Genomic DNA, 18,782 nt, shown 5'->3' with positions numbered 1-18,782 from the left:
AAAAACATCCATCAGGTTTGAATTTGCTATCTTTCAGATTTTATTTCATCATATGAACTCATTCAAGAAGATCCATAGCACTGAAGTACTATAAAATTTTTAAAAAAGCTCTTTAATTGTTCACATTTTTACTTGCTCAATTCTAAATATTACTATATAGATGAATTTCTTCAAATACATTTAAACTGAGTTGTGGGGGGAGGGGTGAAGCAGCTGAACGATGAAGAATCTGCTCCTCATGTACATGGGCCTGGGCTCTATCACCAGCACAGAAACAGCACCACCAATACAATGAAACTCTTAGAAATCTTGCTGAACAGTTCCCAAAGTTAAAGAATGCAGACATCCAGATCCAAGGAGCCAGAAGAGTGCCAGCTAAAAGAGACCCGAATAAAAACACTCCAAGGCTAAGCGAAATGAGTCAAAAAGAGAGGGACAGACATAGAAAGATTGCGTTTATCTGGGAATATAAAGTAACAAAATAAGAGACTAACAACCAAGAATAGCCGAGATAAGTACCAGGAGATTCACTCCATGACTTGGAGGCCAGCCGCACGTGCTGGGGGAAAATGGAAAAGGCAGCTCAGATAGAGAAGGGAGCACCAAATAATGGGTGTTGGGAGGATCCTCCCAGGATGGGAGAAGCATGCTGAAAGTAGACTCTAGACCAAACATGATTGCCACTCAATGCCTCTTTTGCAAACCACAATACCCCAAAGGAGAGAGAAAACAAAAGGGAATGCCACAGGGGTGGTATGGGATGGGGGGATGGGGTGGTGGGAGGGATACTGGGAGTACTGGAGGTGGAGAATGGGCACTGATGGAGAGATGGGTACTCAATCATTGTATAACTGAAATCCAAGCACAAAAATTTGTACTTCTACAACTGTACCTCATGGTGTTTCACTAATAAAAATTAAAAAACAAGTAAAAAAATAAATATTTAAACTTTAAATTAAATTACTATGCCATGTAACTCAATTTTCAGGTTTATTTTAGGGGCAGAAAAATCAGAATCAAGTTTGTCATCATCAGATATAGTACAAAATAATAGGAAAAAATTTAATTTTTTAAACTGAGCTATATTTTAAGTGATTCACAGTACTAAGGGGATCAAGTGTAAACTATTGTTTTATTTACTTTCAATAATTCCTAGGTTCTCAAAGATTTGCTCAAATGAAATGTTCACTCCTAAATAATACTAAATAATACTATTTATCTTTGTTCTCGGAGAGCCTGGCAAGCTACCGAGAGCATCTCGCCCACATGGCAAAGTTTGGCAAGCTACCCGTGGCCTATTTGATATGCCAAACACAGTAACAACAAGTGTCACAATAGAGACATTACTGGGCCCGCTTGAGCAAATCGATGGACAACTGGTGGACGTTGCTACAGTTTCTCTAAGAAAACTTTTTTGGATCATTTTAGTGGATTATTCATAACAAGAAATACAAAATAAATTACTTAGGTTCTGCTTTGGGGGCAGGGTTTGGGGTTTGGGATGGAAACACTTGAAATATGGCTATGGGAAGGTGCAATGGTGGTGAAATTGATGTTCAAATATTAAATGTAATCAATTATTGTGAACAACTTTATAAATACTGTAGGACCTCAATATGTGGATTACGGTTTTATGCGAATAATTTTCTTAGATAATTAATTTTAAGTAAAATAGTAAATGTAGACCATAAAGTTCAGGATACTGTCATTTATTATTTTTTTATTCTCGTCTTTTGTTCTTATCTTTTCCATTCACATTTTAACTCATTTACGACACCAATATAATAATATAGAGTTTCTAAGTTTAAAAATTACAAAGACAGTAGAGGAAAAGAAAAATTACATCTCATTCCTTTGAATTTACATTTCAAACCATCTCTATATAAATCAAGACAAAGTGAATCTTCTAGCAAAGTGAAGTTTCTGTCTACACAGTTCATTTTGACAAGTCAGTTTTATGTTCACAGTTTCTATGCAGAAAGAGCATTCAACATAGCATTCAACATATCCATTCACTAAACAAACTTAGCAGTTTACAAAGAAACAATATTTTTTCCTTTTTTAAAAATTTATATATATATATTTTATTACTGAAATACCATGAGGTACAGTTGTAGGTTTACAAATCTTTGTGCTTGGGTTTTGGTCATACAATGATCAAATACCCATCCCTACACCAGTGCCAATTTTCCACCACCATGGATAATATCCCCCCCCCCCTTCCACCCTTCCTCTGTGGCAGGACATTCCCTTTTGTTCTCTCTCTCCTTTTGGGTGTTCTGGTCTGCAAAAGAGGCATTGAGTGGCAAACATGTTCAGTCCATAGTCTACTTTTAACATGCATCTCCCCTCCTGGGAGGATCCTCCAAACACCCTTTATTTGGTGCTCCCTTTTCTATCTGAACTGCCCTTTCGCCTAGAATACCTGGCTGTCCTCTAAGCTATGGAATAATCCTCCTGGTGCTGATCTCAGCTATTCATGGGTATTAATCTCATATTTTGTTACTTTATATCCCCCAGATGAATGCAATCTTTCTATATCTATCCCTCTCTTTCTGACTCATTTCGCTTAGCATGATACTTTCCATGTTGTACCACGTTTGTAAATTTCATGACTTCATCTTTTCTAATAGCTACATAGAACTCCATTGTGTAGATGTACCAAAGTTTCTTTAACCAGTCATCTGTTCTTGAGCACTCAGGTTTCTTCCAGTTTCTGGCAATTGTAAAGAGGAGCAGGGGATATTTTTCCATTTCCTCATGCCCTCTTTTATTTCCTGAAGAAGCATTTTGTAGTTTTCTTTGTACAGGTCCTTTAATTCCCTAGTTAACCTGATTCCTAGGTACTTGATTTCCTGGGGTACAATTGTGAATGGGATTGTTTTCTTTATGTCACTTTCTTCTCTTTTCACTATTTGCATATAGGAAAGCCATGAATTTTTGTGTATTGATTTTATAGCCTCCAACTTTACTATACAAGTCTGTTGTTTCAAGGAGTTTCTTGGTAGAGGTTTTAGGATTCTCTAAGTATAGTATCATACCATCTGCGAATAGTGAGAGCTTGATTTCTTCCTTCCCTACCTGGGTGCCCTTAATATCTTTTTCTTGATTAATTGATATTTCAAGTAGTTCCAGTACTATATTGAACAGTAGTGGAGAGAGTGGGCATCTTTGTCTCGTCCCTGATCTTAGGGGGAAGGTTCTCAGTTTTTCCCCATTGAGGATGATGTTTCCTGTAGTTTTGTGGTAGATGGCTTTAACTATATTGACAAAAGTCCCCTCTATCCCAATTTTGGTGAGGGTTTTCATCATAAACGGTTGCTGGATCTTGTCAAATGCTTTCTCTGCGTCTATTGATATGATCATATGATTTTCATCTTTTCTTTTATTGATATGATGGATTATGTTGACAGATTTCCGAACTTTGAACCATCCTTGCATCCCTGGGATGAATCGCACTTGGTCATGGTGTATGATCTTTCTGATGAGTTGTTGAGTTCTATTTGGTACTATTTTGTTGAGAATCTTCGTATCCGTGTTCATCAGGAATATCGGCCTGAGTTTTATTTTTCTTGTCGTGTCTTTGTTTCCTTTTGGTATTAGAGAGATATGGGCTTCATAGAAACTGTTTGGGAGAGTTTCTGTTTTTTCAATTTCCTGGAAAGTCTTGAGAATAACCTACAATTGGTCCTCTTTAAATGTTTGGAAAAATTAGCTAGGGAATCCATCTGGACCTGGGCTATTGTTTTTGGGAAGACTTTTGATTACAGTTTCAATTTCCTTGATGTGAATAGGTCTATTCTGGTACACCATATCTTCTTGATTCAGCCTTGGGGGATAATAGGAATCCAGGAATTTATCCATTTCTTCTAGGTTCTCTTTTTTCGTGGCATAAAGACATTCAAAGTAGTCTCTGATGATCTTTTGAATTTCTTTGGTTTCTGTTGGGATATCCCCATTCTTATTTCTGATTCGATTTATTAGGGTTCTCTCTCTGTTTCTTTGTGAGTGTTGCTAGTGGTTTATCTATCTTATTTATTTTCTTGAATAACCAGCTCTTGGTTTCATTGATCTTTTGAATTGCTTTTTTTTTTTGGGTTTCCACGTCTTTGATTTCTGCTCCAAGTTTTATAGTGTCTTTCCTTCTGCACAATTTGTGCTCCTTCTGTTGATCCTCTTCTAAGATCTTGAGCTGTGAAGTCAGGTTGTTTATGTGCATCCTTTCTTCTGTCCTGAGATATGCTTGCAGAGCTATAAATTTTCCCCTTCAAACGGTTTTTGCAGCTTCCCATAAGTTTTGGTAGCTCGTGTCTTCATTCTCAATTGTTTCCATGTATCCTTTGATTTCATCCTTGACTTCCCTCCTGATCCACTCGTTTTGAAGCATTGAGTTTTTTAATTTCCAAGTGTTTGATTTGGTTCTCCCTATCTGTGTGTGATTCACTCCTATTCTCAGTGCATCGTGATCTGAAAAGATTGTTGATACTATTTCTATCTTCCTGATTCTATTTAGGTATGTTTTGTGGCCTCGGACATGGTCTATTTTGGAAAATGTTCCATGCGCACTGGAGAAGAATGTGTATTCTTTCTTTTTGGGGTGCAAAGCCCTGTGCAGGTCTATACGCCCTCTCTCTTCTATTTCTTCTTTCAAAGCCAACGTTTCCTTGCTGAGTTTTGTTCTTGTTGATCTATCAGAGGTGATAAGATGATGTTGAAATCTCCAGCTACTATTGTGTTGCTAGAAATGTCCTCCTTAAAATCTGTTAGCAGTTGTTTTAAATATTTAGCTGCTCCCTCATTAGGTGCATATGCATTTAAGAGTGTGATTTCTTCCTGTTGTCCGTGTCCCTTGATGAAGAGAAAATAGCCTTCGTTCCGTGTCCCTTGATGAAGAGAAAATAGCCTTCGTTGTCTCTTCTAATCTTTTTCAATGCAAAATTAATGCTATCAGATACTAGTATGGCCACCCCAGCTTTTCTGAGGGAACTGTTTGCTTGCAGGATTGTTTTCCATCCTTTGACATTGAGTCTGTGTTTGCTCTGGCTGTTGAGATGAGTTTCTTGTAGGAAGCAGAATGTTGGGTTCTGTCTCTGAATCCATTTTGCCACTCTGTGTCTCTTAATTGGTGAATTTAGACCGTTGACATTGAGAGGGATTATTGTTATGGAGTTTTGTGTCATCTTTCTGTAAGGGTGTGTTGTGGTTGTAGGGTTTGTCTTGTCTTATAGTAGCCCCTTTAGCCCTTACTTTAGGTTTGCTTTTGAGTCTATGAAGTTCCTGAGCTGCTGTTTGTCTAGAAAATACTGTACCACTCCTGGAATTTTGAGTGAGAGTTTATCTGGATAGAGTATTCTTGGTGAAGCATTCATTTCAGTGAGTTTTTTTCACTATATCTTGCCACTGCCTTCGGGCTTCAAGGGTTTCCTCTGATGCATCTGCTGTGAATCTAAGGGGTGCTCCTTTGTATGTGATTTTCTTCTTTGACCTTGCTGTTTGCAGTATTGTATCTCTATCAGGAGCATCAATCATTCTAACTATGATATGTCTTGGAGTGTTTTTGTTAGGGTCTCTTTTAGCTGGTACCCTCTGGGCTCCTTGAACCTGAATGACTGCATTGTGGAGCTCTGGGAATAGATCAGCAATGATTTGTTTCACCGTGTTTTTTTCATTGGGATTGTTTCCCTGAGCTTCTGTTAGTCCAATGATTCTAATGTTGTTCCTCTTGGAATCATCTCCTAGGACTCTGATTCTCTGTAGAGCTAATTTGCGGTGCCTTGCCACTGTGTGTTGTTGCCTGTTGGCTTGGTGCAGCTGATCTTCCAACTCACTGATTCTCTCTTCTCCTGCGGTCATTCTATTGTTGAGAGAAGAGACTGAGTTTTTCATTTCATCTACGGAATCTTTTATTCGTGACATTTCTGCTCTCATTTCCTAGCGTAATTTGTCAATTTTTTCTGTCATGTTACAGGATATCTGTCTAACTGTCTGATTGAGTTGATCGAACATTTTCATGACTTCGTATCTGAATTCTTTGTCTGAGAGGTCCCTTAGGTGAACAGTATCGACAGGTTCTTCTGCATTCTTTTTGTTGTGCTCCCCATGTGGTGGGGATTTGCGTTGTTTCTTCATGTTTCTGGGTTTGGGACGAGATCAGTGCAGTGTGAGTGGTGAAGAGGGAAAGGCAGGGTGGCAGAGCCAATTTTCTGCAGGCGTCTCTCTTTAAACACTTTAAAGATACAAAGCGCAAAAATATGGAAGACTAGTTAGAAGTAAAAGTTCAATTAACAGCAATTATCTAGGTGATTTATAGATCTTTTTTATCTTTTATATAATTTTCAGTATATTCTAGCTTTTCCAATCAGTATATAAGACTTTGGGGTGTGGGGAGGTTGGTAAAGGTAAAGGTAAAGGCCCTCCCGTTGATCATCTATTTGCTCGAGCGGGCCCAGTAACTTCTCCATTGGATACTTTGTTGTTACTGTGTTTGCCATATCGAATATGTCACAGGGAGCTTGCCAGGCTCTGCTGTGCGGGGGAGATACTCTCAGTAAATTGCCAGGCTCTCTGAGAGGGGCGGAGGAATCGAACTCGGGTCGGCCATGTTGGCTGCCTGCAAGGCAAACGCCCTACCCGCTGTGCTATCGCTCCGGGGGTGGGGGGGGTTATTTTGAATAATTAAAACTATGATTTAAATCATATAAATAAATCTAAGGATTCTTAGAATAGGGTTTAGGGTACAGTACATGGATTAAGGTGCAAGCCTTGCATGAAAGCAAACTTGGTTTGATTCCTGACATCACAAAGTCCCCCAACCATCTCCAGCTTCATCCCTGGGACCTGTAAATTCTGGTCTCGGAGGCCCTTGACAACCAACAGGGTTGCCTGGCCAAACTCTCAGGGCCCAAGCAGCATCCTGAAATGAACTTCATGCCCAGCTGTCCAGGAAATGCCAAGAAGGGTCCCAGATCTTCAGAGCCCCATTTGGGAGGTAGTAGCAACATACATGCCCCCATATCCCCACGAAATATCCTTAGAATGAGTTCATCAGAGAAACTTGATTGTTTCACAGTACTGAGTGAGACTCATTTTAATACAGTTAAAACAGGATAAAACCATGAACATATCATCCTGAAACTTAAGTTGTACTCCCACATTTGTTCACTTTCACTCTGGCTACTGGGAGAAAATGCAGCCAGAAATGAAACACTTCTCTTCTGCTAAAACAATGCCTGGTCATCAGCACATACACACATACACACACACACACACACACACACACACACACACACACACCCCAAATATGGGTATTGTTACTTGATTATTGCTTTTTATAATTGTTAATGTTCATGTTTAGCGTGTATAAAGGTACTGTACTTCCTTCCACCACCATCAAACCCCCAAAATGGCTTAGAAATTATTAAATGGTACCAGATCAAGTTCACGTGACACAGAGCTATATGGCTGTAAAGTCAGCCACAAACAGTACTCCAGAGTTCAGAACTATATATTATGTGGATGCACTGCAAAGGGGTACTTATGGATTAGAAGGAGTGAGAAAAATTGAAAAGCCTCCAGAAGGATGAGAGAGTTAACTAACACTTCATTCCAATGGTGAAGTTACACTTCTTAGAAAATGTTTAGGTGAAGGAAAGAACAGGAGCACAACTGAGATATTGAAACAAAAGCAAATGTTCCCCTAAGATGGGGAAACTACACAATCACATCAGTAAATACAGTTCAAATTAGCCAGGGTCAGAAAGGCAAAACACTAAAGACGGAAAAAAACAATTAGTAACCCAAAAGGTGATTAATGTTCTACTTCAAACCCACTCAGCAACCTACCACTGCTAACGCAGTGAACTTGAAAAGGAGATGGTAAGTTTCACCTTGCTCTGTGTTAAATTTTACGTATCTGGTCATCTAACTCAGATAAATTAAGCTCCACTCTGAGAAATTGTTCAGATATATCACCGTTTCACATGTCTACAAAATAATCCTTTGTTTAAGCAAGTCTCTACTGTCTCTGGCTAGAGCTCTACTATGGTGCAGTGATAACTCCACCCAGTGAAGATCCCTAGGATGTCATCTAACACACAGCCTGTCATTCCAGATAAGACAGAATCCACATGATAATGAATAATTTTGAGTTTAATGGAATTTTTTTGTTTTGTTTTTCAACATTATTCCTGGTAGTGCTTTTGGGGCCTGGGATCTCTTCAGGAATTAAACTTGAGACACTTGCATGCACTCAGTCCATTATATTACTGATCCATAAAAATTCTTTTTGTTTGGTTTGTTTTGGGGGCCACACCTGGGAGTACTCAGGAATTACTCTCAGATATGTGCTCACATATCAGTCTTGGACAGGTTGATGGGACCATATGTTCTGCCAGGGATCGAACCTGATTCGGTTGCATATAAGACAAGTGCTCAACCCATTGTACTATTGCTCCAGCCCTACCATAATGTTTCTTTCATTAATTACATTTCAGAGGTTGTATAGATAAATAATAACCAATAAACGAGAAAACGTTAAAGGAAAAACTGATAAAATCTAGTAGAATAGAAGAGTGTTAAGTGACTCAATTGAGCTTTCATTCACCAAATACATAGTGACAGTCTGCTTCTCACTCACTAATGAGTCCAAACTGATATATCCTGTAACTTAGATATAAAGAAAGTTGAAAAACTTAATAACGTGTTTCATGTAACCAAGTAACGCCTTCATGAATATAACATCATTTGATTGTGAAAGAGGAAGACTCAGTTTCCCCTTGCCAACAGGTGGCGTCTCCACTGTTTCCCCTCACCAGCAGTTCCATTTCCCCCATTGATCTACTCCACCTCATCTGCAAGGCCAAATCTTAAACATTCCTGGAGCTCCCCAGGACCATATTCTCCTGTCCTAGAATTAGGAATCACAATGCTAAGATAAGGAACAATACCTGAGGCAGATGACCCGAAAGATAAACCAGCATGACCACCCTGTAGATTCCCTGCATTCTGTGTTACACAAAGACCTGTTTTTTCTGTAAAAGTCTCACAAAAAGAGCCATAGGCCCACACTAAGTTCTCTCCCACTCTGGGAATCACCTATTCCTCTCTCTTCTATTTATCAATAAACTTTTCTACTTTCTAACTCTGACAATCTTTCACGGTCATGGTCTTCCCGTTGTTCATTGATTTGCTCTAGCGGGCCCAATAACGTCTCCATCATGAGATTTGTTGTTACTGTGTTTGGCATATTAAATATGCCACGGTTAGCTTGCCAGGCTCTGTCGGGCGGGCGAGATACTCTTAGTAGCTTTCCGGGCTCTGGAGAGGGGCAGAGGAATCGAACTCCGGTGAGCCATGCTAGCTGTGGGTAAAACAAACGCCCTACCCACTGTGCTATCACTCCAGCCTGAGAATCTTTAGTACTTAATATTTTCATTCTTGAAAATATTGAAGAACCTGGATTCGCGAATGAACATAGAAACCTACTGCCGCCACTTCTGCTGCACCTGCATCAATAGTATTTGGGTGGGGGGTCAAATTGACCACGTCCAACAGTCTTCCTATTTTTCTGCCTCTCTTGGAACACATGTGTTGCTGTGGATCTGAACTGGATCTGCAGCATGAAGGCAAGCATCCTACCTCCTGCTCTTTATTATTTGGATTTTGGTTCACACCTGGCTTTGCTCAGGGATTACTCTTGGTGGACTCAGCGACCATATGGGATTCCAGGCATGGATGCTGGGTCCACATGGACCTCGGGTCCGCATGTGCAAGGGAAGATCCCTACCCATTGAACTATTTGTCCAGTCCTGAACCCTGTTGCTTTAGACCATAGTGGCAAAAGTAATTAAAATACATTCTGACTTTAGAATGTAGTGCTAGAAGGGAAATTCGGCCCCGCAACCGCCGTCCCGCAGTACAGGCAATTTAATATGAGTGGAAATATGTGACATTTTGGGAAATCCCTAGTGGAGGTCTGGATTATCCTGGCTCCGCATCGCCCCCTGGTGGTGCTTGGGGATCATGTGTTGGGCTTGACGCGGTGAGCGTGGTGTTCCGAGTGCGCAGGCGCAGTGCACGTACAGCACCCTCAGCGCCAAGTCCAGTCCCCTTGCTGGTGCAGGGCGAGCCGGGCTTTGTCGCTCCGGCTCTGGTCGCTCCCGTCTGAGTGTGACCGGCCTCAGGTGTCTGCACATCCTGAGGGGGTCTCTGCAAGACCCCAGGCACGCGGGGGGTCGCAGGAGGGGAGCCGAGGGTGCGGCCCTGAGTGAGGAGGCGGTGCCGGGTCGAACTCAGGGGTCCCAGCGCGGCTCCCTCCTGTCCGGCTCCAGTCGCGGGACTCCCGTGCAGACCCCTGTCGCCCAGTGTAAACTCCAGTCAAGGTGCAGATCCCAGTCACCATGCAGATGCCGGTTATTGGTGCAGACCCGCTGCCCGTCCTCAGGCAGGCAGTGAGCAGTGGGTTGCTTCCCAGGCTACCCCGCACCTGGTGGGCGGCCTGCCCTGCTGTCACTCAGGGCTCCAATGTGCTCTCCTGCCCTGGACTCCTCCCTGTGCTCTCCTCTCCTGGGCTCCTCCCTAAGCTCCTTTCCCTGATTGTTGAAACTCCTTTTACCCTTGTGTCTCTAGGAATGATCACAGATTAGGGGATGTTCATGGGCTCTCCTGGTGGCTCTCTCTGGCTGTTCAGTGCTCTTGAACCGCTTCCCCACCTGGGATGACCTTTGACTGAGGCCGACAGAGGAGAAACGAGGGCCAAGCTGGTTGATAATCAGTTGCCTTATTCCATCTCTTGTCTCGCCCAAACTCTATCCACCACTCTCTCCCCCCTTTGGCCATGACTCTCTCCCCAATTTGCCCCCAAATCTCTCTAGCCTCTCTGTAACACACTCCACAATTCTCTCTCCAACCCTCACTCGCTCACTCTGTCTCTTGCTCTGCCCACATCTCCAACTCTGCCTCTCTCCAACTCTACCTCTCTTTCTTTTTTCACCAACTCTCTGCAACCACATTTTTTACCACCTCTTCTCAAACCAAGCCTCCCAAACTGTTCCTCCCCCCACCCAGGTATAATTAACATATTCTTCATGCCTTTCTGACCACCTGCAGCCCACCAGGGCAAAACAGCACTTAAGGTGTGTTTCTCCCCTCTTTAGACCAGAAAGTTAATTAACATCTTATTTCAACTTCCTAATAATTGCCATTCTGTATCGACACAGGAATAGACACAATTAGACTTGTAGGACTACTCTCTTTGGGGACATCTCACCACAGACTCAGACTACAGTGCTCAGGCTGGATCAATCATTCCTAACCCCAACAGGACCCAAATCTAGTTATTACTTTTGGATCATGACAGAATTTGTCCATGACCATATTCTTTTTTTTTTTTTTTATTTTTTTTTTTTATTTTTTTTTTTATTTTTTTCCCCTTTATTTTATTTTATTTTTTTTTAAAGTTGTAGATTTACAATTTTTTGTGCTTTGGTTTCAATTATACAATGATCAGATACCCATCCCTCCACCAGTGCCCATTTTCCACCACCATGGATAATATCCCTCCCACCCCCATCCCCCCATCCCCCCGTCTCTGTGGCAGGGCAATCCCCTGTGTTCTCTCTCTCCTTTTGGGTGTTGTGGTCTGCAAAAGAGGCATTGAGTGGCAAACATGTTCAGTCCATAGTCTACTTTCGACATGCATCTCCCCTCCTGGGAGGATCCTCCAAACATCCTTTATTTGGTGCTCCCTTCTCTATCTGAATAGCCCTTTCCTCTAGGATACCCGGCTGGCCTCTAAGTTATGGAGTAATCCTCCTGGTGCTGATCTCAGCTATTCTTGGGTATTAATCTCATACTTTGTTACTTTATATCCCCCAGATGAATGCAATCTTTCTATGTCTATCCCTCTCTTTCTGACTCATTTCGCTTAGCATGATACTTTCCATATTGTACCACTTGTATGTAAATTTCATGACTTCATCTTTTCTAAGAGCTACATAGTACTCCATTGTGTAGATGTACCAAAGTTTCTTTAACCAGTCATCTGTTCTTGGGCATTCAGGTTTCTTCCAGTTTCTGGCTATTGTAAAGAGGGCTGCAATGAACAAACAAGTGCAGATGTCACTTCGACTATACATTTTTGCCTCTCTGGGATATATTCCCAGGAGTGGTATTGCTGGGTCAAATGGGAGCTCAATTTCTAATTTTTTGAGAATCGTCCATACTGTTTTCCAGAAGGGCTGAACCAGTGGACATTCCCACCAACAGTGAAGGAGTGTCCCTTTCTCGCCACATCCACGCCAGCATCGGTTGCTTTTGTTCTTTTGAATGTGGGCCAGTCTCTGAGGTGTGAGATGGTATCTCATTGTGGTTTTGATCTGCATCTCCCTGATGATTAATGATGTAGAGCATTTTCTCATGTGCTTTTTTGCCATTCGGATTTCTTCTTTGAGAAAGTTTCTGTTCATTTCATTGCCCCATTTTTGGATGGGGTTGGATGTTTTCTTCTTGTGGAGTTTAACCAGTATTTTGTATATCCTGGATATCAACCCCTTGTCAGATGTGTATTCGGCGAATATCCTTTCCCATTCTGTAGACTGTCTTTGTATTTTGGTCACTGTTTCTTTGGAGGTGCAGAAGCTTCTTAGTTTAAGATAGTCCCATTTATCTATCTCTGTTTTCACTTGCTCGGCCAGTGGCGTGGCATCTTTGAAGATACCATTAGCTTCAATGTCATGGAGGGTTTTGCCAACTTTATCTTCAATGTACCTTATGGTTTCTGGTATGACCATATTCTTAACTTATAGTTTAGTATTAGGCAACTTTGGCCAGGCCCATTTTGATGACAGGGTAGCTCACCGCTTGCCCTGGGTCCATCCAGTCCCTCATCGGGGCCCTGATTTGGGGGATGTAGGCAGTAAGGGCAACTGAGGTTTAAGTTGAGAGAGCAGATGTCTACGAGGTAATATTATCTGGAGTCAATCAACTCCCAAGTTACAAAAGCATGTCTTTTTAACTGTCTTCCTGTGTCCGTACAAAAAGCCATTGCTCTGAGGTAGCTAACTATGCAAAGGACATTAAGAGAGAAAAACAATATTTACAAGTCAGCAGAGTCTGATCAGGAGGCAAAGGTAATTGACAGGTTGTGGGAGCAATCAACAACCCCAAGCTCCCTGTGGCTGGGAAGGAAAGGCAAACCAATGTTCTTCTACAGGAGAGAAATTGGGGACATTGGTTGTCGGAAATGTGCACTGGTGAAGAGATGGGTGTGGAACATTGTATGACTGAAACCAAATCATGAACAGCTTTGTACCTACATATAATGGTGATCCAAAAAAAATAAAGAATAAAACAGTGTGAATTGGGGTAGGGTAGGGTTCTGTAAAGTAAGTATTGGTTTGACTATGTTTAAAATTGAAAAGAGAAAATAATACATAGGGCAATTGTTCATCTGAGGACAACAGGTAAATTTAGGCCAAGTATTTGATATGGGATATTATAACAATGTTAATTAGGACGTGATTGGGGTTATTAGAGAAAGAGTGTTGGTTCATTTGAGGCTAATTAGGCAGAGCCTTTGGTGTGGGTTGCTAAAAGAATGTGGATTGCATTCAGGTTTGGGTTTGGATTAAAGTTTTGTTTGATAAGCGTTTGACTGCTTTTAAAACTGAAAATGAAGTAAAGTCTAGGAAGATTGTTCAGTTGAGGATAATAGGTAAATTAATGCCCAGCCTTTAGGTTGGGTATTATAAGAACGTGGCTTTGCTGTTTTTGGTTTACTGTTATTAGGGTTTGGGTTCTGTTTGAGTAAGGATAAGGACTGGGCTACTTGTACAAGTACAAGCACTGTAGCACTGTCTTCCCGTTATTCATCGCTCAAGAGGGCACAAGTAACATCTCCATTGTGAGACTTGTTACTGTTTTGGGAAAATAGAATACGTCATGCGTAGCTTGCCAAGCTCTGCCAAGCGGGTAGGATACTCTCAGTACCTTGCTGGGCTTTTGTGAGGGACGGAGGAATCAAACCTGGGTCAGCCACGTGCAAGGCAAACGCCCTATCTACTGTGCTATCACTCCACCCACAATTACTTGATGAGAGTAAAGTATGGGGAGATTGTTCGCTTAAGGCTAATAGATAAGGTTAGGGCAAGCCTTTGGTTAGGCTTATGACTAGTGTTCTGTTATAGTGAAGGTATAGGTTTGTCTGTGTTTAATGTTGAAAATTGAAGTTAAGTAGGTGGCGATTGTTTAGTTGAGACTATTAGGAAAGATTAGATTAAACCGTTCGTATGGGCTGTTAAAAGGATTTTCTAAAAATAATTGGACAAAACAGCTTTGAGTTATGGAGCTTCTCAAGAATTTACAAAGATATGACAGTAGAGAAACAAAAACTTGCCACTATGTCTTGGAGTTTCTGGAGAGATGGTAGAGCTGATCTGGGCTCAGTCGCCAGAACCCCATCTGGTCTCACCAGGAGTAAGCCCTGAACATAAGCCAGTGTGGCCCCTCCAAAATGAAAGAGCAAAAGCAAAATATGTCTTGGACTGAAGGTGAATTTCATGGCAGGGATTCTGAAGATAGAATGTAGTTTACAGTTGAAGGGATATTTTCCTCACCAGATCAATTAATTCTGTTCACACTTCTTTCATTGTGATCTTCTTCAAGCATGAAATAGCCAGATCTGAGTCAGCCCCTTAATTTATATCTGACAATGGAGGATAAAAACATGTATAAAAAAGGAACATTAAACCCCCTTAGCAAAACCCCTTTGGATACAGACTGTTAAATAAGCATAGATCACCTGACTGTAATCAATGCAGAATTATTGGTGTGGATAAGATACCTTGAAACTAGGATTTTGATGGACGCCCTCTTCCTGAGACTCTAGCCCTGCGACGTCTCCTGTCCTGTGTGCACACACATTTCTCTTCGAGAGCCAACAGGCATTAGGATGCTGTCTGGAGTATAAAACAGCAGAAAGAACTGTTTATTTTAAATACCTAAGTGCGGGCCTGAAGAAATAGTATAGCACGTAGGACACTTACCGTGCACATGGTCAACCCAGGCTCCACTTCTGGTATCCTATGTGGCTCCCTGAGCACTGTCAGGAGTTATCTCTGAGCCAGGACTAAGCTCTGAGCACAACTGAGTGTGACTCCAAAACAAAACAAACAGTAAGAAATCACCATTTATGTGAGAGGCTGAATCTGCACTCAGGGCAAGGCTTTCATTCTTGGTGGGGCCTAGCTCGAGCCACTGCTTCTGTGGTCTCTTGAGAAACTGTGTTCTAAATCAGGCAGGTGATGGGGCTGCTTCCAGGGGGAAGTTCCCTAACAGCCCTGAGTAGGCATGCTCCAGCAGGCTGAATCATCAGTGTTTAAAGGTGTGTGCTTGGTGAGGAAGGGCTCTCTGCAAGGAGACAGCAAAGACCTTCTGAGGAAATAAAGAATCCTAATATAATCATGTATGAAAAAACATCAATGGCTAAGACCCAGAGACTATAAAAACCCAGCTCCTGGAAGCACGTGGCCACTAAACTTATTATCTCGTTCTTACTTTGGAGAACCGAGCAGGCAACTGAGGGTGTCCTGCTCACATGGTAGAGTCTGGCAAACTTCCCGTGTCATACTCAATATGCCAAATACCAGAAAAAAGATAGGTCTCATTCTCCTACCCCTGAAAGAGCACAGAATATGGCTTTTTAAAATCTCATGGCTAGAAAGGAGACATTACTGGTGCCTGCTCAAGGCAATCGACAAACAACAGGCTGATGGTGATTGTGATCGTGATGGTCCAGGTACCTGTAGAACCGGTGTCTGAAAGCCATTCTTTATTTTCAGTGACAAGATATTTGAAACTCAGGATCTTATAGATTCTCAGGGAATTAGACTACTACGTAGTTTTTCAAAACTACTTACAACTCTAATAATTGAGAAAGAGTAGGAAAACAACTCTTCAGTGTTAAACATTTTAATTATTTGCACTTATTACTATTAATGAGGGCTGGAGCGATAGCACAGCGGGTAGGGTGTTTGCCTTGCATGCGGGCGACCTAGGTTCGATTCCTCTGCCCCTCTAGGAGAACCCGGCAAGCTACCGAGAGTGTCTCGCCTGCATGGCATAGCCTGCCAAGCTACCCGTGCTGTATTCAAAATGCCAAAAACAGTAACAACAAGCCTCACAATTTGTTGTGAGTCATTACTAGTGCCCGCTCAAGCCAATCGATGAACAACGGGAGGACAGTGCTATAGTGCTACTATTTATGAAAAGTTAAGCATAAAATGTGTTTCTTAAAATATTTAGTGAATTTAAATTTATATAAAATTACATTATAGAGAGGGAAGGGACAGACTAGACATGATAAAAATCAGTGGCAGTTGGTGTTTGGACACATTAGTGGAGATGGAAGTGAATAACATATACCCCCAAAGCAATATTAAAACAAAGAAATATTAAAACAATTTGGGGGCAGTTGAGTCACACCCAGAAGTGCTTGGGCTCCTCTTGGCTCTGTACTGAGGAATCACTCTTGAATGCTCCAGTGAACGTACACTGTGCCGGGGACCAACCCTGTGAGTTTACCCTACACTGCTGCTAAACCCTGGGAGACATCTGGAGCCTCCTGGGGCCTTATTGCCTCAGAAGGTGCCTGTCTTCTGCCCCATACAGGACTGCCCCTCTGTGGGTGCTGGGCCTGGGCAGAGGCCCGGGGCACCTTGGCTATGTTCCCCAGGAAGGCTATGTTGGCTGCTGGGCCTGCAAGAGGACAGGACACCCGCTGGCAGTGGTGCTGGGCTGGGTGTGTGTCTGGCAGCACATGGCCTTTGCGCCCCTCAGTATGCATGTGCAACCACTGGACTGGTTCCTCTCTTGGGGTTGGGGAGACTACCCATATGATGCTCAGGAGATCTGGGGGCGCCATGAGCAATTCTTTATATTTCTAAAATATTTGGTACCATGATTTCTAATGCTATTGCGATAGGGTTCCATGGATAAAGTGTCCCTCTAGCACACCAGCACCAGAGTGCCCACTGCCCTCTGCTATAGTGATAGGGGCCCATAGACACAGAGTCCTACACAGCAGCACCAGAGCACCCACTACCCACTGCTCACTGTCCACTGCTACAGTGATAGGGGACCATGGACACAGTGTCCTACACACCAGACCAGAGCGCATGTCTGTCTGTCTGTCTGTCTCTCTACACCCACCCCCTCTCATTTCATTTTTAGGCAGTATGGTTTGCAATACTGTTACTGAAAGGGTATCATGCGTATCCCTTTACCTCCTTTCAGCACTGCCCACTGCTAGAGTGGTAGCGGTCCATGGACACAGTGTCCCTCCACCACACCAGCACCAGAGGGTCCATTGCCCACCCCAGCCATGGCTCCAGTCCCCTCTCCCCAGCCAGTTCCTCTCCCCCAGATTCTCTTCCCTTGCCACTCAGGATACTCCACTCTGTAAGCGTCCTTCAGCTGAAGGAGGCAGGAGATTTAGGTGAGAGAACAGATCTGGTGACAGAGGAAGACTCAGATTTGTTCCCTGAGTATGCCAGAAGGGGTACTGGGCCAGGAATGGGTCCAGCATCTGGAAGCTGGAATAGCCAAGGCGACCATGTGCCATACACCATCCAAAGGAATCAGAGGCTGTACCTCGATTTCAGACTTTTACTTCCAGCGACATCATAATGCATTTCTAGGGGCTGGAGCGATAGTATAGCGGGTAGGGCATTTGCCTGGCATGTGGCCAATCTGGGTTTGATTCCCACATCCCATATGGTCCCTTGAACACTGCCAGGAGTAATTCCTGAGTGCATGAGCCAGGAGTAACCCCTGGCTACCCAACCCTATTCATCGCTGGGTGTGACCCAAAAATCATAACACAGTTCCACTATATTAGTCACCTATTTTGAGGTGAGCTGTCACAGCTTCCCTGGTGCCTGAGAGCTGGGCTAATCTTGGAGAGTGGGAATGTGACAATCATCGTTTTCCCTAAAAATCCCACCAGGAGTCCTTGTAGCCTCCAACTCACTACCAGTCTCCGGCTCTTAAAGGACAGAGGAGGCTTTCGGCATTTCAGTTACCCCCACCTCACTCTGCCACTCTCTAGCACTCCCAAAGAACAAGATTTCTCAGCCCAGCTGAGCCTCAGCACTGCCTCAGCCCCCTACCCACCAGCAAGAAAATCCTCCTCCTGATTCCCTATGCCTCCTAACTTATCTTACTTTGTTCATCTCTCTCCCATAAACAAATACCCAACCCTATTATTAAACACAAAAAAATGTCAAATTCCCCCACCAATGCATGCAACACACAGAGCAGAACCAATCACCAGCACAACTCCCCTTTCAAGATCCATTCTTTCTCCATGAGTCAGTTTTTTCCCGTCCTTCCAGATCAGCAGTCACCCTTCCGTTGGCCTCTCTCTCCTCGTGTACATTCACTCACACACCCTCCTATCCCCTGGTTATTCATTCACCTTTGTCCATCTATCCATCCATTCTCCCATCATTCTCATAGAAATCCCCGATCAGCCAATATATCTTCCCTTTCCACCATCCAATGACAGACCCACCATCTTCCCTGTTACCCTCCCACCTGGCTTCCAGTACTCCTCTGCCATCGCATTAATACCTTTAGACAACAAAAATACAGGAGAATATATTTAGTTCAGAGATAAAAAGGTAAGTAAAATAAAAAGGATTATTTTAGAGCTAAACCTAGAAAATAATGTGAAGAAAATTCAGTAGGGAGATGAAATTATAGGGAGAATTTATTTATCTGATACC

This window comes from Sorex fumeus, unplaced genomic scaffold, assembly GCF_029834395.1.
Source record: "Sorex fumeus unplaced genomic scaffold, SorFum_2.1 ptg000046l, whole genome shotgun sequence".
NCBI classification, from domain to species: Eukaryota; Metazoa; Chordata; class Mammalia; order Eulipotyphla; family Soricidae; genus Sorex; species Sorex fumeus.
The sequence above is the reverse complement of the archived record's forward strand: the minus strand, read 5'-3'. Positions refer to the sequence as shown.